The sequence below is a fragment of the Grampus griseus genome (genome assembly GCF_964374135.1).
Source record: "Grampus griseus genome assembly, chromosome: 5".
Taxonomy (NCBI): domain Eukaryota; kingdom Metazoa; phylum Chordata; class Mammalia; order Artiodactyla; family Delphinidae; genus Grampus; species Grampus griseus.
In genome coordinates this window covers 46,638,539-46,665,778 of record NC_138998.1, presented here as the reverse complement: position 1 = coordinate 46,665,778, position 27,240 = coordinate 46,638,539, and the positions used below count along the sequence as shown (strand labels likewise).

The following is a 27,240-nucleotide window of genomic DNA, read 5'->3' as shown; positions in this document are numbered from 1 at the left end:
ATGGGAGAGTCTTAGCTACCGCTGCCATGGAGATGAAATAAAGAAGTTCAGATCCCACTGGAATTAGTGAGTGACCTCCTTCTGATCTCCTTTTCCCCTCACTTGCTCTCATCTTAGTCTTAGTCATATTCTCTGGAAGTCCAAAGTAATGTGAAGCCACACGTCCTATAAGGAGTACCTCCACACAGAGCTTATTTGTTGAATTGATGAGCTAAGTGATCCTGGTCTGACTCTGTAAATCAGCCTTGGCTACATTACAAGCTGCTGGGGTGGGAATTCCTACTCCTGTATGTTCCCCATTTCCTTTTTTAAAATAATGCACAGAATATAAAAAGCAGAACAATGAATAAAGCTACCTTGCTCCCACATTCACCCAGTTTCAATGTAACAACTACCACAAAATGCAAGCTGGCAGTACATTAATGCTTGCATGCTTTTGTTAATTTCTTGTAAATCCTTCCAGACTTTATGAAAATATAAGCGATACAAATATCTATCTATCTATCACAGATACAATATACATTGTTCTACTTCTTGCTTTTATGTAGGGAGAGATTGAATTGAATTTGTGGATCAATTTGGGGGAGTATTGCCATTTGAACAACATTAAGTTATCTGATCCATGAACGCGAGATGTCTTTCCATTTATTTTAGTATCTAACTTATTTCAACAATGTTTTGCAGTTTTCATTATATAATTTTGGCACTTCTTTTGTTAAATTTGTTCCTATGTATTTTATTCGATGTTATAATAGCTAGAATCGTTTCTTAACTTTACTTCCAGATTTTTCATTGCTAGTGTATAGAAATCCAATTGATTTTTATAGTTTGATCTTTAATCCCACAACTTAGTTGGATTTCCTTGTTAATTCTAATAGTTTTTTTAGGTGGATTCCTTAAAATTTTCTGTTACAAGATCCTGTCATCTGCGAACAGAGATATCTTATTTCTTCCTTTCTAGTCTGGATGTCTTCTATTTTCTTGCCTTTTTGCTCTGGCTAGAACTTGCAGTACCATGTTGAATGGAAGTGGCATGAATAGATATCCTTGCCTCATTCCTGATTATAGGGGGAAAGCTTTTAGCACTTCACTATTTAGTGTAAAGTTACTGTGTGTTTCTCATAGGTTCCATTTATTAGGTTGAGGAAGTTCTCTTCTATTTCTAGTTTGTTACGTTCTTTTATCATGGAAGGGAGTTGGCTTTTGTCAAGATTTTTTTCTTGCATCTATTGAGATGATCAGGTGGGTTTTGATATGGTATATCACATTAATTGATTTTCAGATGTTGAACCCATCTTGATTTCCTGAGATACATCCTACTTGATCATAGTGTATAATCAGTTTTATAAATTGTTGGATTTGGTTTACTAATATTTTGCTGAGGATTTTTACAACTACATGCATAAGAGATATTGGTCTGTAGTTTTCTTTTTTGTGAAATCCTTGTCTGATTTTAGTATCAGGGTAATACTGGCCCCATGGAATGATCTGGGAATTGTTCTCTCCTCTTCTATATTTTGGGATAATTTGTGAATAATCTGTATTAATTTTTCTTTAAATGTTTGGTATTATTTACCACTGAAACCATCTCAGTTTAAACTTTTCTTTTGGGAAGGTTTTTTTTTTTTTTTTTTTGGCGATACGTGGGCCTCTCACTGTTGTGTCCTCTCCCGTAGCGGAGCACAGGGTCCGGAGGCGCAGGCTCAGTGGCCATGGCTCACGGGCCAAGCCGTTCCGCGGCATGTGGGATCTTCCCAGACCGGGGCACGAACCCGTGTACCCTGAATCGGCAGGCGGACTCTCAACCACTGTGCCACCAGGGAAGTCCTGGGAAGTTTTTAAATTACTAATTCTATCCCTCTCTCTCTCTCTCTTTTTTTTGTTTTCCCCAGGAGGATGTGTGTAGGTCACACACAAATACTACACTATTTTATTTACTTTTTTTTTTTTTTAACCTTTTTTTACAATTTAAATATAGTTAAGGAACAGTATTATGTCAGTTTCAGGTGTATACCATAGTGATTCAACATTTAAATACAGTATGAAATGATCACCATGATAAGTCTAGCTTTACTTATTAAATGTCTAACCAGATTTTCTATTTCTTTAGAAGTCAGTTTCAGTAGTTGCTGTCATTCTAGGAATGTGTTCATCTAAGTTATCTAATCTGTTGTGACACAGTTGTTCGTAGTATATCCTATTTTCTTTTTAAATTTCCTTAGGGTCAGTAGTGATGTCCCTCTTTCATTAATGATTTTAGTTATTTGAGTCATCTTTCCTTTTTCAGTCTAGCTAAATGTTTGTCGATTTTATCGACATTTTCAAAGAACCAACTTTTGGTTTTAATTAATTTTCTCTCCTGTTTTTCTATTCTCTATTTCATCAGTTTCTATACAAATCTTTATTATTGCCTTCCTTCTTTTCTTACCTTTTCTCATCCTTTTTCTCCTTGTGTTGCTCCTGCCCAGTATCAACTCTCTAAAAACTCTTACATTCGAGTCTGTAGATTCAATCTGCCCCACAATTTCACAAAAGTAAAATTTGCTGGACCTTTTCGGTTTTGCTTGTTTTCTTCATTTTTTTTCTGTATGCTTTGTCACAGGTTAAGAAAAAGATGTTGACCTACACAGCCATGTTTATACCAGAAACTTACTTTCTTTACTCCATAACCTCTACCACCAGCTTTTAAGACCAGCAGTCCCCAACCTTTTTGGCACCAGGGGCTGGTATCGTGGAAGACAATTTTTCCATGGAAGTTGGGGGAGACGGTTCAGGCGGTAAGGCGAGTGATGGGGAGCGATGGGAGGCAGCAGATGAAGCTTCACTCACTCGCCTGCCACTCACCTCCTGCTGTGTGGCCCGGTTCCTAACGGGCTGCGGACCAGTACCAGTCTGCAGCCTGGGGGTTGGGGACCCCTGCTTAAGACAATGGGAGAGGTAACTTTTCTTAACTCTGAAAAGTGAGAAGTCAATTCCACCAGATGTAAGATTATAAAGCATATTGCAGTTATCTTTGATATGTTCTTCTCATTGACAACTACCTCTGGGAACTTCTCTAAATTTACTTTAATCTCTTATTGCCCTTAATGCCTTCTTTATGCCCAAGGTCTCCAACTATGAGGGTTACTGGTCCAGAAATGGCTGCATATAACCTCCCTACAGCAAGCCATTGTACTGTCAAAACTCCCTTCTGTTTTTGAGACTGATTTTAACTGTGAACTTGAGGATTGGGCTCTAGAAAAAAACATATGGATTGGACTCTAGAAAAACCATAAAATAAATCTCCTACAGTGAAGTATTTGATTGTAAATTTGCAGCTTTTATTCTCAGCTGCAGAACATAGGAGGGCATTTGAAAGTAGAATGTGGGCCACAAGTATTATTTACAGTCAAGAAAGACTGAAAAGACATTGGAATGTTTATCTTGTGTTTAGAGATAAAGGACAGTGCCCTTTACGTAGTAGCACTTAAATGGGGCTTGTGATCCTCCAAGAGTAACTGTAACTGGGCTTACCTTCTACAATAAACAATGGATATTGGTCAACAGACAGCACAGGAGGTGCAACACTGAGCGAAGAGAAACAAAAAGCTCAATTATTGCTGAGTTCTGCTGGAGGCAACTTCTGGATTACAGCACATGAAAGAGAAACCAAAGGAGAGCTCAATGATCTTCCTCAACTGGAGAAACAGATCCCACATCATGATTGTTAAGGCAAGTAGAATTTGTGGAGTGCTGGAAAGGGGATGGGAGAGTGTTATGTGGAGAAAAAAAAACTCCAAAATCTATATAATGATCTTTTGAACCTTAGACTAAATATAATTCAATATATACATAGGGTACATCTCCATGAAGTCAGACAAAGAACAACACACTGGAAAGAAGAATAAGGGTAACTGTTAGCCAAACAATTCCCAGAGCACACACAGAGCCAGGAATCAGTTCTCAGCAGCCAAGGTGGAGAAATGTTGTTGACTACACAGGGCATTCAGTAGAGATTCCAGAAGGGCCATGGCTAAGTAGTATGGCTAATTGAACCCCAGAGTAAAGTTTACTCTAGATTCGCCCTAACAAATCTTAAAAACAGTGCTTGACAGGATTAAACTAATCTGTACATGAATTAATTTGGCATCCAGAAAAAAATGTATGATATTTTTTAAAGGAGTACAACAAAAGCTAGCACTCAACCATGTAAAATTCATAATGTCCCATACCACATGAAAAATTAATAAACATCTGTAAAGAGTAAAAAAATGTGACCCATAATCAAGAAAATACTCACTCAGTAAAAACAGACTTAGAAATATTAGTGATGATTAAATCAGCAGATAAGGACATTAAAGTAGCACTATAAATAAACCAAATATGCCTAAAGAATTGAAGAAAAAAATGCATTTAATAAGGAGGAAAATAGAAGATATTAAAAAACTACAAAAGGGAAATTTTGGAGAAGAAGAATACCAGATCTGAAATAAAAATTTCACTAAATGGGACTAACAGCAGATTAGATAATTAGAAAATTATGGAACTTGAAAAAACTTAGAAATATAAATTATGCAAAATGAAGCAAGGAAAGAAAAAAAAACAGCCTACACATTTTAAATAAGAAAGTATGGGTGACCAGTAGGGCAATATTAAGCAGACAATATCAAGTAATTTGAATTTTAGAAGGAGATTCTCTAGTCAAAGAGGCAGCCTAGGAAAGAGGCAGCCTAGCAAGACAGCAAATTTCTACAAAATAACCGCCCTGCTATAGCCAAACATGACACCAGAGGTTGAATGGCAAGGCTAGACTATCCCCCTCACCAGGCTGTAATGAGGTGTTTCTCCCCCTCCCTTGGGGTGGTATCAGAGGAAGGTTTTGGAGAGTCAAAACTTTCACTACCACTCTGATAATGAGCCCACTCCACCATGGTATCCATGAAAGCCATGGTGTAAATAGGCACATCTACACTTCCTAGCCAAGTGGCATCAGTGGTGGCCCAGTGCAGAGCTAGAATTCCCATCCCTGCACAGAAGTAATGAGTCATACTCTCCTCAGGAGTTCACAGAAGCCAGATAAGAAAGTTGGACTTCTACCTCGATCAGGCAATAACAGGTGGCATTCTCCCCTTATCTTTCCTAGAGTTGTGTCAAAGAAAACCAACTAAGATAGAAGATTTAAATGAGATATAAAGTCTCATAACATAATACACAAAATGTCCAGGTTTCAATAGAAAATCACTAATAATATCAAGAATCAGGAAAATCTCAAAATGATTTAAAAAGTCAACAAATAAATGCCAATATCAAAATGTTAGAAATGTTAGAATTATCTGACAAAGATTTTAAAGCCACTATTATAAATATGCTTCAATGAGCAATGACAAACATGCTTTAAACAAATGAAATAGAGTCTCAGCAAAGAAATAGAAGATATGAAGAACCAAATGGAAATTTTAGAACTGAAGAACACAATAACTGAAATAAAATATCAATGGATGTGCCAAAAAGCAGAATGGAGGGGACAGAGGGAAGAATCAGCAGATGGAAGATAGAACAATAGAAATTACCCAACTGAACAACAGAGAGAAAACAGACTGAAAAAGAAAAGAAAAAAAAAAAGGAGCCTCAGAGACCTATGGAACTATGATAAACTATAGCATTGTGTCAATTAAGTCTTAGGGGATAGAAGAGAGAAAGTGGGGCTGAAAATATATTCAAAGAAATGAGGCAAAAAATGTATCAAATTTGATAGGACATAAATCTACAGATCCAAAAACTTGAGTGAAGCCCAAGCAAATTAACCCCACCAAAACTGATCCTAAGGTACACCATAGTCAAACTTCCAACAATTAAAGTCAAAGGAAAAATCCTTAAAGCAACAAGAAAGAAATGATACCTTATCTATCAGAGAAAAATGTGAAATAACAAAAGATTTCTCATCAGGAATCATGGAAACCAGAAGGAAGTGACAACATTTTTCAACTGATGAAAAAAAAACACAACCCAGGATTCTATATCCAGAAAAATTACCCTGCAGGAATGAAGGAGAAACCAAGACCTTCCCACATGATGGAAAGCTAAGAGAATTTATCTCCAGCAGACTACTCTGAAATAATGTCATTTTTCTAAATAGAAGGGAAATTATTTTTTTTTAAAAAAAAAGGGAATAGTGCAACATCAGGAAGAAAGAAAGAACAAGAGCATCAGAAAGAAAGAAAGAGCAAGAATAAGAAATATTCTCATTTATAATTCCTTTTCTTAATTTTATTATTCTTATTAATATTTATATATATATTATTTATATATAAATACAAAAAACTTTTCCTCCCCTCTTGAATCTTCTAAATTATACTGAATAACTGAGCAAACCCTATAACATTGTCTGATGTGGTTATAAATGTACATAGAGGAAATAGTTAAATAATTATATATGAATGGAGAAGAGTAAAGAGAAAGTAGTTAAGGCTTCTACACTTCACTTGAATTGGTAAAATGATTCTACCAGTAGATAAGTCAGTTATACACAATATAATACCTGAAACAACCAGTAAAAAGCTAGGTAAAGAGATACACTCAAAACTGTTATGGGGCTTCCCTGGTGGCACAGTGGTTGAGAGTCCGCCTGCCGATGCAGGGGACACGGGTTCGTGCCCCGGTCCGGGAAGATCCCACATGACACAGAGCGGCTAGGCCCGTGAGCCATGGCCGGTGAGCCTGCGCGCCCGGAGCCTGTGCTCCGCAGCGGGAGAGGCCACAGCGGTGAGAGGCTCGTGTACCGCAAAACAAACAAACAAAGAAAAAAAAAAAAAACAGAAAAAATAGATAATATTATTGAAGCAAAGAGCTGTTTTGTGTTTTTTTTAACATCTTTATTGGAGTATAATTGCTTTACAATGGTGTGTTAGCTTCTGCTTTATAACAAAGTGAATCAGCTATACATATACCTACATCCCCATATCTCCTCCCTCTTGCATCTCCCTCCCACCCTCCCTATCCCACCCCTCTAGGTGGTCACAAAGCACTGAGCTGATCTCCCTGTGCTATGCGGCTGCTTCCCACTAGCTATCTATTTTACATTTGGTAGTGTATACACGTCCATGCCACTCTCTCACTTCGTCCCAGTTTACCCTTCCCCCTCCCCGTGTCCTCAAGTCCATTCTCTATGTCTAAGAACTGGTTCTTAGATCAATAAAATTGGCAATAGTGACTGACAAAGAAAATAAAAGAAAAGATACAAATGACCAATATCAGGCATGAAACAGGATATCACTATAGACCCTGATGACATCAAAAGTATAATAAGGCACTACTGTAAACAACTCTGCCAAATTTGGCAACTTGGATGAAATGGGCTAATTCCTTAAAGTAAATACAAACAACCACAACTCGTTCATATGAAATAGAGAATGTGTATAGACCTATAACTCTGAAAAAATTAATTCATCATTTAAACACTCCCCAAAGAGAAATCTCCAGGCCCAGATAGTTTCACTGAAAAATTATACCAAATGTTTAAAGAAGAATTAACATCAATTCTACAATTTCTTCCAGAAAATAGAAAAGGAAATACTTTACAATTTATTTATTTTATGAAGCTTGTATTATTCTAATACCAAAGCCAAGCAAAGACAGTACCTAAAAAAGAAAAAAAAAGAACGAGAATACTATAGACCAGTATCACTCATCAATAAAATTGCAAAAATCCTTCCCAAAATTTTAGCAAGTAGAATCCAGCAATATATACACAAATTATGCAACATGACCAAGTAGGTTTATTGCAGCATGCAAGGCTGGTTCAATATTCAAAATCAATCAATGTACTCTTCATATTTACAGAACAAAGAAGAAAATTCACATGATAGTATCAATCAATGTCAAAAAACATTTGACATAATTCAACGTATTCACGATAAAAAGAAAATGGGAGCACTGAGAACTTCCTCAACTTGATAAAGAGCATATACAAGAAACCTACAACTAACATTATACTTAAAGGTAAAAGACCAAATTATTTCCCCCTAGGGTTAGGAAGAGCACAAGAATGTTCATTCTCGTGGCTCTATGCAACATAGTGCTAAAAATTCTAGCTGGTGCAATCAGGCAAGAAGAGGAAATAAAAGGATCATTGATCAGATAGGAAGAAATAAAACTATTCCTATTTGCATATGACATGATTGTCTGAAAATCCTAAGGAATCTACAAACTCCTAGAACTAAAATGTGAGTTCAGCAAGTCAGCAGGATACAAGATAAACATATAAAAATAAATTGCATTTATACATACTATTAATGAACACATGGACAGTGAAATTAAAAAGACAAAACATCTGCAATTACTCATTTACAGGACACATTTTATATATTTGAATAGATTACATACAATTCTTTGAAGGCAGGGACCTGACTCATATAACTTGATATCCTCATATGACTAGAATCTATATAGAAGGTGCTTTATAAACTGTGGTTTGTTGGAAAGAGGATGCAGCTATCAGAAATTTGGTTTCAGGTATTGGTCTGTTAGAAGCTGGAAAATTGAATGACACAATAGATACACAGTGGTAGACTCTAGATGCATATGAGGGAATAGGACCATGTCCTTGCCCTACTGAACCATTCATTCTGCTGGGTGAGGTAGACAGTATATGAGTAAATCAATAAGAAAAATCATCACAGATTATTCTGAGTGCTGTGAAGGAAATAAACAGGATGATGTGAGAGACGGTAGCTGAAGAGGAGAGCCTGACGGGAAAAGAGAATTTGGGGTAGAGGTCTTAAGACATCGAGGTAGAAAAGGCATAGCATACTCAAGAACAAAAGGAAACCTCTGGATGCACATGTAAGACACTGTGGTCCACAGTAAAGATTTTGGAATTAATTTCAGTTCAGTAGTAAGCCATTGATGATTTTAAATGGAGAAGTGGTAAGGTCAAAAGTAAAATTCCCATGTCTCCCAAATCTTGGTTCAATAATCCTTTATTTTTATTAAAGATGGTTAAAATACGTGTATTTTTTAAGAAAATGCTTCATTACAAAATGGTAGCCCTGAAGCCACATAGGATAAAATCTTTCACTGACTTTGCAATCTTAAAAATATCTCTGTATCTTGCATTCTTATGCACAGTTAAGGCATTTCAAATTCAAAAGAAATTGCTGTTTCTTTTTTACTTCTGTGTAACTTGAAGAACACAAATAAAAAGGTAATTTGGATGTATGAGTTTGCATGAATTTCACTAAATATGTTAGCTTAAGAGCAGTTTAAAATAATACATTGCAATTTATCTTGAACAGCTCAAACTCTGGCTGAAAATCATTTTAAGAACTTGATTATTAGTCACAATTATCGAAAATGCTTCAGTAAAAAAAAAAATTATTTTATTTATTTTATATATTATTTTATTATTTTATATATTCCCAGTACAACTTAAAACCTTATTTAGGTTTTTAACAAATATGAGATAAAAATATGATTTAAAAATTGGTTATGACTATAATATTTATTTCAAATGAGTGTTTGTCATATACTTCTACTTTCCAAAGAATGTATTGGATAAACAGCCAGAGAGATATTCTTGACTTATTTGTAAAATTAAACACATACAGCCATCTTGCAAACTGAGCCAATTTACACCTCTGAATTTTAAAGAAAAACTTCTTATAGAATCTGTACAAATGTACACTGAGGCAGCTAAATGTTATTTAATTATAATAAGTGACACAAATTTCAAGCTCAACACCAGAATTTTTTCTCCCTTTATGATGCTCTATTACACTTCCTCAAGTTTTCCAGTCACCAGTCTTCTGACAGTTAAAGATGGAAGAATTAAAGATGCCATGGAAAAGATCTGACTACTTCTGTTCTTAGTATTAAGACCTCCCAAGACTCTCAGGTAACACTTTCTCAAAATGACTTTCTCAAAAGCACATGTTGGTAACCTCCATGTATATCCCCATAGGCCCCAGAGCATTTGCTAAAGGTATTCACTAGTCAGAGTCCCTTGATGTCCTCTCTCTAGAGTTTCACTTTTTGAGTTTCAAAGATGCCTGAAAGCCAGTGATTCTATTTGTAAAGTTAAGATATCCAAGTTTAACAAAATACCCACGTGGCTAAACAATGCACCTCTTCATATATGAGGGTTTATTGGCATTTTACCAGGGAATGTGTTCTGGTCCAAGAAATATATTCCTAATGAAAATTACTTGGCTATATGGCAATAAAATATCCCCTCTAAAATCCCAACAGCTTCCTTAATTGTTGATATTTTAAATATATGGGGTCTCTACATGTGCAGCAATTCTAGGTAGAGGACTTCTGTGACCTTGGCATTGTTCTCTGGACCAATTCTTACTCTTCTTTCAAAGCTTAACTTAGATATCATCTCTTAAAAGCTTTTTCTGAAGCCCTTTAGGCTGGTTTACATGACATGTACTGGGGTTCCTATAATATATGATGTACAACTTTACTACTGTGTACTCTTCATGCATTTGTCTCCCCCACCAGACCATGAGCTTCTTGAGGGCAGGGACCTTTGATTTTTGTATCAAAGAACTCTTCACTTCCAACTTCAGTGCGTGGTATATAATAGGAAGTTGGAAATGTCCCTTGCAGGAAGGAAATGAATGACAAAGCAACATGTGAGAGAATGGTGAAGAAGATAAGCAGATTTTCTATCTGGTGAAATACCAAATGACTATCCCAAGCCTGAAGGAAAGAAATCCTCAAAGCAAAAATGAGATAAAACAATCATTCATTCCATGCTCTTGAAAAAGAGGCAGAAAACCCCCCAAACCTTTAGATTTTCTTTTTAAGTTTTGCTCATTACTAATATTATTCATTTCCTACACTCACTAGAACTATTAAAGTCCCTCAGAGAGTCAAGATTTATTTCTAGCACAGCATTATGGATCCTTTTCATCTAGTCCTAGATAAAATGCAAGAAATCTATTTAGTTCATGGAGAGAAGTGCGGCTGCCGTTGGAGCTCCTACATGCTTAATGAACTGCATGTTCACTTGAAAGGCTAATCCCATCCAACTAGAGTTAGGGCCATTATGAGGCTTACAAGGGTGCTCAGACGTGAAATGCTGGCTAAGAATCTAACTGAGATTCATAATAGACAGCATCCTGGTTTATAGGACAGGGAGGTTGTATTCATCAAAGTACAGTCTAAGACTTTGTATTGATTGAATGGAGAAACTAGCCACATCTTCCTAGGCTGCTATAGTTTAGTCTAGCTATCAATTTGGCAGTTCCTGGGTTGCAAATTGTGGACACTATTGCTTAACATTCATGTCTGCTTCACATCCCAGCAGTGTCAGTTCACCATCGATGATCATGTTTCCTAACTGCAGTCCAGCCCAGCTGAAGAGCAGTTTCTAACACAATTGCAGCCAGCTCTGACAAGAGGTCTGGTGGTCAAATGCCACCTTCTCTGAGGCACTCTGGAGACTATCTGCTTTATACAGCATTGATAGATGCAATGAGAAAACCAATGGACAGAAAACAAACACTTTTTAAAGTTAAGTATTTTATATTATTAAAAATTCTATTCTTCCTCAGAATTGCTATAATAATTATTGTCTAGAATATTCACATTGATATTTAACAGGTTAAACTTTCAAAATGGCATAGAGGAAAGATAAAAAAGACATGAATTTGTAACCTGACTGCCAAGGTCACTAGCTCTGTGACCTTGGAACAGTTTTTTGACTTCTAGGAGCTTTTAGCCCCTTAACTGTAAAACAAGCATAATAACAGCTACTTCATGGTATTGTTGTAAATATCAAGTGAAATAATGTATGTAAATCAACTAATACAGTATCTGGAATATTGTTCAAATGTTAGGCATTATAAGTGTAAATATAAAAGAGAGGAATTGAAATGGACAAAAGACTAATAAGCTAACATCAGAAAGAGAGTTTTGGAATTTAATACATTTAAAGTAAAACAACTGTGAGTGATATGAAATCCAGAGTGTATTCAGGTTTGTGAATAGCTAAACCTGACTGAAGTTGAGGAAATAAAAAATCCTTATGTAGGGAGTTAAAAGAATCAAGACAAATACTAAAATCAGCAAAGATGTACTGAATTCTTACTAAGTGTCAGATCCTAGGAGAGAAAGATAAATAAGAACTGACACTATGCAGGGAGATGAACAAATATGTACAAATGGGAAAAGATGTAGAAAGAGAAGATCAAGTATTAGAAAAAGAACAAGACCAGGTAAGAATAGGGTCTCAAAATCTAAGGGAAGAGACTTTCAAGATGGAAGTCAAGTGCAAGCTGGGTCAAAACTGCTGAGGGCTGAGAGTCAAAAGAAAGGGCTAGCATGTTATGAGTGCTTTCCTGGTGCTAAGTACAGTTTCAGGCACTTCTCACATATTTGTTCAATACATCATTCAAGTAAGATAAGGAAAAGTATTTATTGAATGGTAGTAGGGAACAAGGAGAAGAACTGAAGCGATAATAGCTCTGAGCTACATTTGGAAATCTTTAACAAATAATAATACTTATTACAATTACAGACTAATAATTATTAAAATTATGGATAATATACGCTTAATATGTTCCAGGAACTCTTGTAAGTGCTTTAAGTGCATTCATTCATTTAATCTTCATAAGAACTCAATGAAGCAGGTACAATTTAAATATCCATTTTATAGATAAAGAAACTGAGGCAGAAACTGTATTCAAGATTCCAAAGCTAAAGAGTGACAGAACTGGGATTTGTGGAAAAAGGAGGGCTTCAAACTCAGGAGGCTGGATTCAGAAACTTGTTTAACTTCTACACTATACTAGAGGAGAAGAGGTCTGGGCTCTCTCGTGATAGCTATAGAGATGGGATGCTTACAAAGATTGGTTATAAAGGGTGGTGTACCCAGAAGATAAGTGATGAGAAGACAATTAAAGTTGGACAACAATGATAAATACAGAAGACAGAACAGCCAGTGGGGGAATGGGCCTTTTGATCCTGGGAGATGGGAGAAATGGCATTAAAGAAAAATTTGAGAGTGTGCAGAAATTGATTCCTAAAACTCAGTAATCAAGGATTGGGAACCAGCAAAGTGAGGCTCCTGGAAGGTTGCACTGGATAAAGTATATGTGGTATGAGAACAAGATTTGGTGTCATCAATAACTGAATTCCAGTCCTGACTCTATCAAGAAACAGCTATGTAACCCTGTAGCTGAAAATGTACTCCTCTCTGCTTTAGGGTTCTAACAATAATTTTTGTAAGGAAACTTACTAAGCTCTTTACATGCATTACTTATTTAACCTTCATTCACAATCTTATGACATATGTATGATTATTATGCCCAAATCACAGATGAGGAAATACTAATGAGTTTAAATTAACAGCGCATCTTCACAGTGAATGAGGGAGCTGGGATTCCATTCCAGATCCATCTGATCCCATAGTCCTTTATATCACTAGGTCATACTGCTTCTTTAATAACCAGATGTTACCAATGAGAAAAAAATAGGTTTGAGAAACTTGAATCTAATCCACAATGCATAAGTATAGGAATGCAGGAAGTTGAGAGCAATGGCAGCAGTGGCAATTGGGGATCAGTTATTTGAAACTGAGTATGTGTGTAGCACCAACCCCAAGGACCGAGTTGGAGTGCTGGCTAGGGAAAACATCCCCAGAGTTGTGAGCAAGTTTTTTAAGGGGGGCACTTGTTGGGTGGGTGATTGAGATAAGACATGTGCAGGAGTGATTGAAGAGAATTCAATAACATAGGATCATTTCAAAAGTGATAAGAACAATGCAAATGGATCTTCATTGCTTAGCTTTTCCTAAAGCTGGAAATTATTTCACAAGAGTTTTCCTCTTAATGATGCAGGAGGAATGTTGGAATACTGATTTACAAATTGGGATACTACATTTTTCAAGGAAAGTCAAATGTTCAAATATATTTACAGATACCAGACCTTTCATTTTAATTTTTGGTTCGGAAAATGTTAAAATACAAAAATTTCAAATAATTTCCAAAGTGTTACTATAGCTTAATAACTGTCATCAATAATTTCTATGTATAAAGGCATTTCTAGACATACCAATATTGAAAACAGACACACTTGGAACTTCTGTGAAAGCAATGGTAGATATAATTCCTTGATGTATTTGCAAAAGGTACAATAGGTCAATGAAAACCATTTAACCTCAATGCTCCAATAACCATTTATTCAGCTTCTAGATGATCTCTGTAATTCAAAGGATTCAGGCAAACATTTCCTTAGGTCAAATACCACTAAAATAGGAAACACAGGACACTTTGCAGATGTGGACTAATCAGTCATTAACCCTTACTGAAAGCCTATTATATATTCAAGGAAACTGAGTCTTAAAGATTTTGTCAAATGTGAATTTATACAAATCATCTTTTAGACTTCCAAAATATTTCATAAGGTCAGAACAGAATTATTAGGCTTGTTTCCCACAAGATACACAGTGGTGATGTGATTTTCTAGAAACCAAAACAGGATTTGAATTTAGTGTTCTGTTGCTTCCGGTTTTCAGTCTATGTGTGTAAGGCTGAGGTGCCCTAAGATTTAAGTTTGCATAAAAATTTGATGTCATGAATTGTGCAAATAACCTCTGAGCCCTAACAATTTTAACCACTGGAATTTATCTTAAGGAAATTATCATATTGGGAGCAAAGATTTATCTGTAAGAATATTTACTGCAATTTTCTTTAAAATAATTAAAATGTGCAAATCTAATTATCCTACATCAGGATATTGGGCTGCAGTTATAAAAACAATGGTATGCTATGCATAGTACAGTCAGCTGGAAAAATCTTGGGTTCCAGAGTTCCAGTTCCTGGGTTCAAATCCTGCTTCTGTCACTTTCACGCTATGAAATCTTGGGCCAATTACCCAACTTCTACTGTGCTTTATTTCCTCTTTTGTACAGTGGGGATAGTAACAGTGCCTACTTCATACAGTTGCTGTGAATTTAAATGAGACAATGAATATAAATGTACTTTTCAGTGGTGTCTGACCCAAAGGTAATTCTAAGTAAATATAAGCTATTATTATAGTGCAGTCATTAAACATCATATGGAAAAATTAAATTTTTGTTAAATTTTTGTAATTAAATTTATTACACTAAATAATGTTTTAAAATATTTTAATAAGGCAAATTGTATAATGGAAGGTACAGTATAATCTTATGTCATTTACTTATACAAATAAAATACTTGAGAATATATACACCAATACATAAAAATTGTTACTTCTCTATCATGGAATGCGCAGTTTCTACTATTTTTCTTTTGTGTTATTTTATTATCCATTTTTTTTTGGTTTCCTTCAATGAACTTGTATTGCTTTTATAATAGAAAGTGTAAAGCAATAAAAATAAAATAAATTGCATGGCATATACTGATCCATGACAAAGTTAAGAGGACCTCAGTAGAAGTTGCTGGTTTTAGTATGTCGGTAATTCCTGAGAATTACCTGAGGCAAGAGATGCTAATGACACCAAAAAGACCACAGGGAGAGGAGAGGTGTGGAGGGGGACTTGAGGTTGATGACAGTAGGACCAAAAAGTCAATGTCTGCTGAAAACACAAAAGGTGCAATTTCAACATCAAGATCACTACCACTGAAGTAGAAAATAATTGTTTATAATGATCTGGAAATAGAGTGATTTTACCTTGACTTAAATATGTAAAGCCCTGATTAAATTCAATCCCTCTTTATGCTTTCTTTGGGATTATTTTTATTTTCAGTTCAGTTTTAGGTGTCATTTCAAGATCTGAGCAAATTCACCCCCGTGGTAAATGGCAGTGGGATACAAGGGTGGAAGGATCTTCAATCATTCCAAATGGTGGCTATACAACTTTAGTGTTGGTTTTCCTTATGTACTTTTAACTTTGATTTTTTTCAGTACTCCTTTTATGATGCCAAGTTGTTTGGTAAAAATCACTGCTGGTATCTAAGATGTCATAACATATATATGTATATATATATATATACGCACACACATATATACACACATACATACATATATATATATACATATGTACGTATATACATGTCACATTCCTGTTGCTTTCTCTTTACTGCCTTGGACAGTGACACGTAGTCAGCAAAATCACAGCCCTGTGTCTGTGAGCACTGCAAATGTCCTTCCAACTGCCACACGATTATCTGTGGGTTCTGGATAAAAATATAGGTGAACCATGAATCATCCCATAGGTCTTTACATTTTCTAAAGTCAACACCTTTGGCACAGTTGCATGATTTCGAGCTTTTATTAAAAATGGTACAAATCAACGTGATTAAATCAATGAAATTCCAACCACGTGACTTCATAACTGGAAACATAAGTGAATATGATTTAAATAATCCCAATAGCTTTTGATAGAAAAAATATGTGTGACAGCAAAGTCCCAAACATTAACTTGAATAAAGTACCTAAACTATGTTGAGACAGTCTAAGTCAGTGGTTGGAAAAGGGCCCCACTTCCCTGTCCTGTGTTATTCAGTATTCCATGAGCTACCTCCAGGAAAAGAGGTGTTACTACCAAACTTCAGTTTACAGCTGAACTAGCCTTTCAATCAAATTTATAATCACCTTCCTAGGGGCAGAAAAATCACTCTCATGCAAACTGTCAAACAAAAAGGAAGTGATCCATAAATGTTTGTTGAACAAATAAAGTCTTCCCATCTTTTGTTGGATTAGGATTAGATGACTGTAGGCAGAGAATCTGCTTATGTCAACAAAGAACTTAATTATGCAGAGTATTTGCTAATGTCAGTAGTTGCTGGAAGGCAGATTTTTGGGGGATGACTGGAATTTCCTCCTAAGTGTACCAGGATACTAGAAGAAAATGCCTCTGTATCCTGATTTTATCCCAAGTATAACAAAACCACGGTCTTGGGAAGTTTGTCTACACTATATAATATATCAAGTTTTAGTTCACCCACATAATTCTAAAGGCAAGAAACCTTAATATATTCATTTTCTTCTTCCCACTTCTATCCAAAATTGCCAGTTGTTACTTATTTATTGCCGGCAAACTGTTGATTTTATAGGTGTTGGAACATTAGCCACCATAAGACTATGAACTTGCACTTGTAAATTCACACCCAACTCTGTTGATGCCCAGCAAAATGGTCTCTGTTGCTTTCCTTTGGTTACACAGAATAACTTCAGCAGAATAATTCACAACTCAAAATGTATATAGTTGCTCAGATAAAATATGCATAATTTCAATTACAAAGATCATTTTTTGTCAGTGGTGTTAAAATAGGTAGGGTATTTTTTCTTTCAGTGTATAATGGGGGTCTCTGCCTTACCCTACCCGCTGTGCAGCGTTGTAAACTTGATCCCAATTGCCCTCTAGTCTTTTGCTTAGGAAAGTGAATTCTAGGGTTCATGAAAAGCTGTCATTCTTTTGCATAACTTCAAGTGATCTGAGAAAGATCTCTAATTAAGGAACCCCTAGGATATGTAGACTGAAGGGAGCTCATATCTCTGACAGTGAGAAGGCTTGGGGACAGAGGAGCAGTGATACAGCACTAAATCCCAAGGGAGGTTAGTAAGAAGAGCTTGGTGGCCAGGTTGGGGATAATGTTGACTAGGAGACTAGAAGGGGAGAAAACATTGGGATGCTTAGGAAAAGAAAAACCCCCAAAGACCTAATTTGGAAAAAAAAAAAGTTGGAACCATCTAGGGAATAAGAAATGATTCCAGAATTTCGATACCGAAAGATCTTGGGGAAAAAAAAAACACCCTGTTTGGAAGAGAATGCAGTCTTGAGGCTTCATTTTCATAAAAGCAAGCACACCGTTTATACTTAGAATTTATGCTAGAGATTAATAAAAATATCCAAAAAATTAAAGGATGGTTTATTTACATTTTACGTAGGACTGAGAAAAATATATTGCCCATATTAAAAAATACTTATCATTTTGGGGTACAACTGGAAAATGGATAAAAATTATGGGAGGAAGGCTAAATCCTCCCCTTAACACCCCTACTGAATGAGTTGAAGTTAGCATGTGGAGACTTTTCAGAGAATTTTAATTAATTAAATAAAAATAAAAGAGAGAAGACTTGCTTTTTATCAAAAACATTACTGTGAATACACATAGCTTTCTGTCTTGGGTCTGCAGACCATTTCTTCTTGATGTACTAGTAACAAAATACACAGTGGAGAATAAAAACCCTCACCCATCCTTCTTAGTCTGTGAATTTCCACATTTTCCAGAAATCTTTGTTTGCGATTCTTATAAACTCAATGGGATACTTAACATCACCTTAAATTCTTGAATCGTCACATTTCATCACCGTGAATCATATTGCTATAGCTGGCTGCCCTGCCTTAAAACTCAGTGACTGTGAACCTAAGGCCACAAATGGTTCCAGAAAGAATTAAGGCAACAGCTGTTTATGGAAAGCAACGTGTGAAGTAGATTGCAGGGGAAAAAATGATTGTTTCAAACACACAGCCTTGCAAAATGGCACATAAGGCTGGAAGAAGTTTTATTGCTCTCAACACGCTGTTCCTTTGCAGTAGGTAATATGCGTTCACTATGACTTCCTCTCACAGTGTCTGCCGTCTCATTTTAGCTGGTGGTGTGAAAGGCTCCAAGGCCGGTAGTGTTCATCAGTGATCTGAATACACTATGGCTCATAGCCCCCATTGCTAACAGAGCAAGAGCTGACAGCTTGAATGCTGGAAGAGGCAAGAAACAAAGTAAAACAGATGTCAAAAAATCCTGTGCTTGTTTGGGCATAAATAGCATGCTGAGGAATCAATTGCTGAAGAAAATCTATTTCTGTCTATTTCCTACCTACTCCTGAGGTTCTTTGGCTAATATAGTTGGATATCACCCCCCTCCTCTGAAGAAAATCATCATATATATATTAGTGCCAAACTCAAGAGAAACCACACAATCATTATCTACAACATTCTCATTCTAATAAGATGTATTTCTTCCTTAGTGACAGAACTTCTCACATTTGGAGGACAATATCCTTTCAGGGAGTCAGAGTAATGAGAAGAAAATTTCCAGCTGCTGCTACAATTCATAGTACATATATACCCACTGTAGATTTTAAAAAAAACCCTCTGCAAAGGGCCTTTATACTGCTTTATTGGGAGTGAAATTGTTAATGATAAAAATAAGTTTCTAATTTTATTTTATCTTCACCTAGCTCATAGTAGGGTGTCTTGCACACAGTGGTCATTTAACAAATTCTGCAAAATTATATCCAAGGACCTGCCAGTTGAAAAACTATGTTGGGGATTGGGAATGAGTGTAAAGTAGTCATTTTCTAAAACCAATTCTGAATTAGAGAAGATACTAGAGAACTACTCAAAGAAATAAATTAACACTCTTCTGTTTTCATCTACACTGCATCTGAGTTCCACAAAGGCAGTAACCGTGTCAGTTTCCTCCCCACTATAATCCCACTGCTTAGAACAATATGTGGGTTATATTCAGTCATGGGCCATCTTTGTGGGTGTTAAGCCTATGTTGCTTCAAAAGGGCCCCATACTTCACCCTTGCCTGAATGCTTTGCCATCACCATCTTGAAATTCTTAATGCTTTTTGAACAAGGTACCCCACCTTTTTAGTTCTGTACTCATCCCTGCATATTATGTAGCCAGTCCTTCACTCAGTACATGTGTGGAATGAATAAAAACAAATGAAAAAAAACAATCACCATCTAGCTTTTCCATCCTATGAATTCCAAAATTTTCAATCGTGTTTGGAGGCCTTCAAATTTAGTCTCTATAACTTCCCTGAAACCCCAAACCTAGCTTAAATATTCAAAGTTTCATGAATGACACCTTTTTTTTGTTTGTTTGTTTTTGCGGTACGTGGGCCTCTCACTGTTGTGGCCTCTCCCGCTGCGGAGCACACGTTCCGGACGCGCAGGCTTAGCGGCCATGGCTCATGGGCCCAGCTGCTCTGCGGCATGTGGGATCTTCCCGGACCGGGGCACGAACCCGTGTCCCCTGCATCGGCAGGCGGACTCTCAACCACTGTGCCGCCAGGGAAGCCCTGAATGACATCTTTTTAGAAAACAAAAACAAAGGACAGAAAAGTACATATCTATATGTTATTTCAGTGTATTTCAACATAACATTTTTTTAATATTTTCCTCGCACATTGTTAAAGTATTCTACACATCATCTGTAGTATAGAGAAATCAAGAGCCAAGCTGACGCAGAAAGTGAATGATGATCTTATTCATTTAACACTTGATAAATATTTATTTTGTATCATATGCTCAGGCCTGAAACAGAAAATGCAGGAAATTTAAAAAGAAACATGCAACTAACTAATAGTTTTCAAAAATTGACTGTAAGGGAAAAGAAGAGGGAAAAAAAGAGAAGACAAGAGTGTGACATTTTCAAAATGCATTTAAATATTTGTCAAATGAAAAAATGCATAGACCAATGGTCAGAAGTGAGGAAATATAGATGTGTCCATATAAGCATAAAAATGTAAAAATTTCAGTATCTAAGATGACCATAATCATCTACTCTTGTGTCAATAACTTGTTCCCTCTGGTGGGTTAGCTCAACTGAGTAATTAGCCATAGTATAAAACTATAATAATTTAGGCAATATGTTTCTGACATTAGTATAAACGGGTTGATTGATATGATGCTAAATAATATCTGATAGACAAAACTTGGTTTATAAAGGAACTTAATATACTTAATATATTACCAAGAAAGCCGAAAATCATTGAACATGAGAAGTATCACTCATAAATGGTGCTGGAATAATTGTTGAACTATCTGGAAAACACACATAATTTAAGTCCTTGCCCTACACCATATACCACAATAAATTCTAAATGGATTAAACATTTAAATCTAACAAAATGAAGCTATGAAATTACTAGATAAAATTATCTGTATTTATTTATAAGCTGAATAAAAGGCTCTTAAAACTCAAATGAAAGAAACACAAAAGGAAAACATATAAATATATTGTGCTAAATAAAATTTAAACATGAATATACTGAAAAACAATAATTGAAAACTTGAAAAACAAAATATTAGTAACATATGTGACCAAAAAACCCAAATCAATGATATATTACCTACATAGAAAAATGGAAGAAATAAGCAAGCAATTCAAAAAAAATGCATGTGTTAATACATATCAAATAATACAAATGACATTAATAATGAGATGCCATTTTAAACTACTATAACGGATACCATAGTGTGTTGCCCAGATTCCATTTTGGGACTGGAATGCTCATTACTTCAGCTGCTAGGGGTGTTGGCAACTGACAGATTTCAGCTGAGTCCCTCTCCAGAAGTGTCATTAGCTGAAGAGAGACACCTTGGCCAAGGTCACATGCTGTACCCTAGCAGCCTTCATCTAATGACTGGCCCAATTCTAGAGTACAAAGTCCTGCCGCCTTGTGCCAAGATGGGGCCAATCTGAAAAGCTATTCTAGCTCTGACATTTCTACAGGATTGCCTGAGGCTGGTTGCACTGCATCTCAATTCATTCATCCACCTAACTCAGTTCTGCTTCCCTCACCTCTCACATGTGTTGTCCCCAAGAGCTCTCTTCAATAAGCGTCCCGTGTGCACATCTTAGAGTCTGTTTCCCAGAGAGCTCTACCTACGATACTTGGTAATAGAAGGAGGGTGAGAAAAATCTAGAACTGTAATGAGAAAAAGGATGTTGAGCATCAGTTTCAGCTTCAAGACCAGCTACAGTGGCAGGGATTGTAGTTCATTTCACTAACCTTACTGTTGCAAATTTTCCCGGAAAAGAAGGCAAACTGGAGGAGCTGTTCCCCCTAATTAGCAAGCAGGCAATTACAAAAGCAAGTAGATCTGAGTGGCACAAGGCATGGTCTGCAGTAGCAGCTCTGGCAACACTACCCAGCTGAACCACACTGATTCTTCAACTGCTGGACCTGTTGGCAGCACGCAGCTCACAGCCAAGTCTTTCTCCAGAAGAGTTGCCCTCAGCTGAAGAGAAACTCCTCATTCAAGGTCATGCTCCTCCCAGGGCAGCCTGCAGGTTGTTACAAGGGTATCAAGTCCCAATCCCCTTGCCTCAAGCCTGCACAATTTTGAAGGGACACCCCAGCTCTCAAATTCTCTGTAAAGGTCGGCAGAACCCTTGTTGAAATTGCATTGCACTTCAATTTCACTCTCTGTCTTATCCTGCTTCCCTAACCTCTCACTTGTGTTGTTCCCAGTAAATCTTTTGCACAAAAATCTTGAAGTCTATTTTTTAGGGAACACAGTCAACGACACCTATCCTGTTGGGAAACGTGATAAAATAAAAGATATTCTATATGTCTTATTTGGGCATAATAAAAAAGGGCAGGTTTTCCTAAAATACTGCTGATAGAAATTTAAATTGTTATTTTCTGGAGGATGAGTTGACAATTAACATCATTTCTGAGGTAGTCATTCTATGTAGCTTGATTCATTCTAAGGAAATAATTCTGGAGATAGTCCAAGATTTGGCTATAAGTGTGCTCATCAGTGACTGTGTTCACTACAGCAGCAGAGAGAGAGAACACAAAAAAGTCCACAAACAGATAAATCATTAAAGAAATTCTTTAGTGTAAAAAAGGAATAGCAGTCATTAAATGGTTTTGTCAAATATATAATAGCATAGAAGAGGGTATATATTACATTTTAAAAAGAGCTGCTGAAAGTTATATAAAGAATGATTTCATTTCTGTTGGGAAAGAAAAAGAAGTGTATGTTAACTCCCATTCAATACTGTTCCACTTTGTCACTTTTCTGCCTTGTGGGAAATAGCTGAAATTAGCAGACTGAGGACACTGCCTCCTCAAGGCTTACATACCTCTCCTAAGAAACTACTTTCCAAATCTACAGTTAAAGATAGGGAATTCTGCATCATCTTAATGGTCCCTTTTGAAGACTAATAATCATGCTTGTCTAATTGTTCTCTTCAAAATTTCCTCTTTAAGATCAATGCTTTTAGGCTGTTAAAATTATGCATTTTTACATAATATCATGGAAATGAATATCCACTAATGTCCCAAACTTTAAATATATATTGAATTAATGTGGTCACAGGCCCTAATTTGTTGTCTTGAATAAAACCATGTTAAAGGTCAGAAGTTTTTCTCTGAAGAGTTGCTTGGTTGTCCCTGCCAGAAAACCTCAGTGTTTAGCAGCCCCTCTGCAAAGAATTTCTTCTGCACTAGCTCCGGGGCCCTGAGAAGAATCCCACTGTCATGTAGCAGCTATGTTAGGGCCGATGAAGGGTGGTATTGTTAGAATTAGGGAATACAGACAGTTGGAACCCTTTGATGAGTCTTTCCCTTGGAGTCCTGACTTTCATTATGTTACAATTCAAAGAATTAAGACACAATCTCATCTTCTGAGAAAGGAGGACAGACAGTCCTAGTTCAAAAGCTCTTAAAACCACTTAGATGATTGATAATAGATAACTAGATAGATGATAGATATAGACAATAGATATATACATATATAGATAGATAGATACATAGATAGACAGACGGCAAAAGTGCTGGAAGTACAAGGAACCTCTTTTAGATTTGTCTCTAGCTCTGTCCCAATTATATTTCCAGGCCTCAGTACCCAAATTTCCACCAGTTTAACAAAAATATTGACAATGTTTAATTCTGAGTGATGGTGTTGATTTTTTACTCTTTTCCATTTTTTTCATATATATATTCTAAATTGTGATACACACATATTGCTTTTATGCTCAGAAAAGTTATGATAACATATTTGTAACAAGTATGACAGACGATTATACTTGCTTTATAAAGCAATATATATGTGTGTGTACATATATCTATATCTACATCTATATCTGTATTTCTTAAGTACAAAATTCACAATTAAAATTTAGAAAACGTACCTCAGCAGCAAACTCATAAAAGGAAATACAAATGACACATATACTTTTAGAATCTGAAAAGAAGTAAAAGGATGTGAGTGGTTTCACTTATCAAATTAGTAAACACTGAAAGGGAGAATAAAATTTGATGCCAGTAAAAATAAGACAGGAACTATCATATAATGGTAATGGATCAATAAATCATATGAAAATTTGAAAACATTTTGATAATAGGTTTTAAAAATTTTTTTAAATATGCTTTCTTTTAACTTCTTTAATCCTCCTGCTTGAAATATTGCCTAGAAAACAATAAAAATATCTAGACAATATATGCAAATAAATATTAATGTCCGCATTCTTAAGAAGAGATAAAAGATCCCATAATATGTGTGTTTATATAAATATCAAAAGGTATTTGCCACAATAAGTCAGCTTTACAAATAGTTTTAGCTTACTGTCTACTGAAGGTGTGTATGTGTGTGTGTGGGAGTGTGTGTAATATGTATGTTGTTATATGAATAGATAACAAAAGGTAACATGGTCTAAATTATGAAAAGAAAAAACTGAAATGAAAGAAGTCCAAATAACAACAGCTGTTTTCGAGTGGTGGGGTTGTGATTCCTTCATTCTCTCCCTTTTTATACTTGTTTGTACTTCCAAAAATGTTTTACCCTAAGGATGTAATCCTTAGGAAATCAGAAAAAAAAGGAGCAAAAGAACAAACTACAATAAAAAAAAAAAAGTCTGAGCTTCTCACAGAACATTTCATTAAATGTGCATTATTAAACTAAGGATGGTATAATATGGTATTTAGCTCAATAGAATATTATTCAAATTATCTGGATTTTAATCCTTGCTCTGACCATTTCTAGCAGTGTGACTTTAGTCATGCCTATTTACTGATTGTTTGATAATAGGAGATTTAGTTAATTCCTCCAAGCTTCAGTTTTCACATCTTTAAAATGATTATAATGAGTATTTCACAGGATCGTAGGGGGGATTAAATAACTTTAAAAGGGAAAGCATCAAGCAATGTGCCTGACACCCCCTAGGTGTTCCATCAATGTTTGTTGAAGGTAAAACAGTTGGGTGGTTCCACCATTGAAAATCGTCTTTTTTTAAGTGTAGAAACAGCCTTACTTCACAGTTCTGGGTCACAATCTCCCACTCAGACAAAAGAATATCCTAAAAATATCTAAGCCTCTGGATACTAACCAACTCAACAGAGCAATGGCAGTGTGAATATTAGTTCTGGCTTCAAATCCTTTTTTTCCTTTTTATTTACTCTTATTCTTTATTTTCTTTTAACATTTTTGTTGTTTGCTTGCTTGATTTGGGGAATTATTCAGCCTGAATTATCATCCGAGGATTTGTCCCATTCTTTATCTATTAATTAATGGTGAATTTTCATTCATTCCACATTTAAAGCAATATCATTCCATGCATTCAATTCATATGAGAACTTTTTTTCCCTCAAAAAGGAGGAACAAGGAAATAAAAAAGGAGGGACATCTGTATTCATTTTGGACATTTCAGACATGGTAGTTCCAAAGGACTGCGAAGCAGAAATTAATCCCACTGCCTGTGGAGTTCTGAGGATGAGCAGGGCAGCAGATCTCATTTAGAATCCTCCTTTGCCATCTATTAAGAAGTGAGCCTGGCAGAGCTGGCCATGGGGAGGCTTTTTGATTCTCAATTCCTCTGAACATTGTCAGTGTTTAATCAATAGCTATTCCAGGCATCATTAAACATGTGCTCTCAGTTCAAGGTCCTCTGATCGGGATGGTTGAGGGAATTGCTCAGTTTTGCTGTAAAGTGCAAAAAAGGGTGCCTATATTCAGGTTAGCCTACTTGAAAGAGATACAATTTTAAGCCGTACTGCATTAAATGAGACCTGTTTTAATGGGTCACATGGAATATCAATTATTCTTGATCTCAAAATTTTTGCTTCCAGTGTAGGATATAGCCTACTGAATTTGAGATTCTGCACTTACTAATTTATGCATTCTACAAGGAGAAGGGTTAGCAAATATGTCAGTCATTGGAATGAAGGAAGGCTATTCTTCCACATCTTACATTTTCTATTTCGATGATTCTATACAAGTTTGAATTCCTCATGCCATGGGTTTAATCAACTGTGTGACAAAGCAGGACAGTCTGTTTTGACATTCAGAGTGGGGCTGCAGAAACTAACACACAATTTTTTCTTTCTAGTTTTAATCCATTGTTCTGATGTGTATGTGATATGGCACTTAGCGAAACCATCACTAGTCTCGTGGAAATACTAAGAGATGAAACAGTATAGTTCTTATACCACAGGTTCGCATAAAAGTTATAATGAGAAATACAGAAGATTGTTAAATCACTTTCTTTTGGAAATAAGGCCAGGTTGAAATTAGACTGTTTTCAAACTTAAAGAATTTTTACAATGTGAGTTGTAGGAATCAGAGCATTCTCCCTAGACAAAAGAATACTAATTAATTGGTTTGATATAATAATAAATTTGCATTCTTTTCCTTTGAATTCAGAAGAAATGTTGAAATCATAAAATTTTTACCAACCTATGAAAGAGAAAATGTTAGAGGCAGAAAATCAATCCAACCATTCTACTGCAATTACTAAAAGTTTGAGCCATATACTATATTCACTTCTAAAATAAATGAATGTGGGCACTGAGATTATGGCAAAGCAGAACAGGCAAAGGCACTCTTCTTGCTATTGGTTTATAATCCATGAATCTCATTTGGTAGGGATGGTGGTAGGATGATGAAGGCTTCTAGTAAATATGAAACCATACAATATAAAACCTTCAAATCAAAATTTAAACAATGTCAGACAAGAATAAGTCTTGGAACACCTTTCTTTTTACTTTGTTACAAACCATTAGGTTGTTATTGAATAATACAGCAAAATTTTAGAGTCTGAAGCACACCCTATGTTCTTAGAACGTATATAATACAAATGATTGCACCGATTTTGATAAAACTAATTTTAAAACTGCGAAAACTCAAACTACAAAATTGTATATGGTCTCTATGATACTATTTTTTTGTAAAATAAAGTTCATATGGCTAATACTCTAATAACCTACATTATTAGGGAAAAGAATCTGAAAAAGAATAGATATATGTATATGTATAACTAAATCCCTTTCCTGTACACCTGAAACTAAAGCAACACTGTAAATCAACTATACTTCAATACAAAATAAAAATTTAAAAGAGTCTTAAAAAAAGAGTCAGCAGAATAATTTGGTTTTTGTCTTGATAGATTTTTAAAAAAATTCATATGGTTGAATATACATAGGAAAAAAACCCTGCAGCTTCCTGGTGTCTTAACTCTGACAGTCCCAAGTGCTAGATCTCTCACCAGCCTAACCAGAAGGCAATACTCCCTCCTGGTTC

The 27,240-nt window shown here is 35.7% G+C and overlaps 1 protein-coding gene across 1 annotated transcript in view; it reads right to left on the bottom strand.

Annotated features, from left to right (window-relative positions):
- The window catches only part of LOC309823115 (EGF-like and EMI domain-containing protein 1), a gene marked incomplete at both ends in the record, with an annotated part of 514,868 nt that overhangs the window by 27,408 nt on the left and 460,220 nt on the right, over positions 1–27,240 (bottom strand).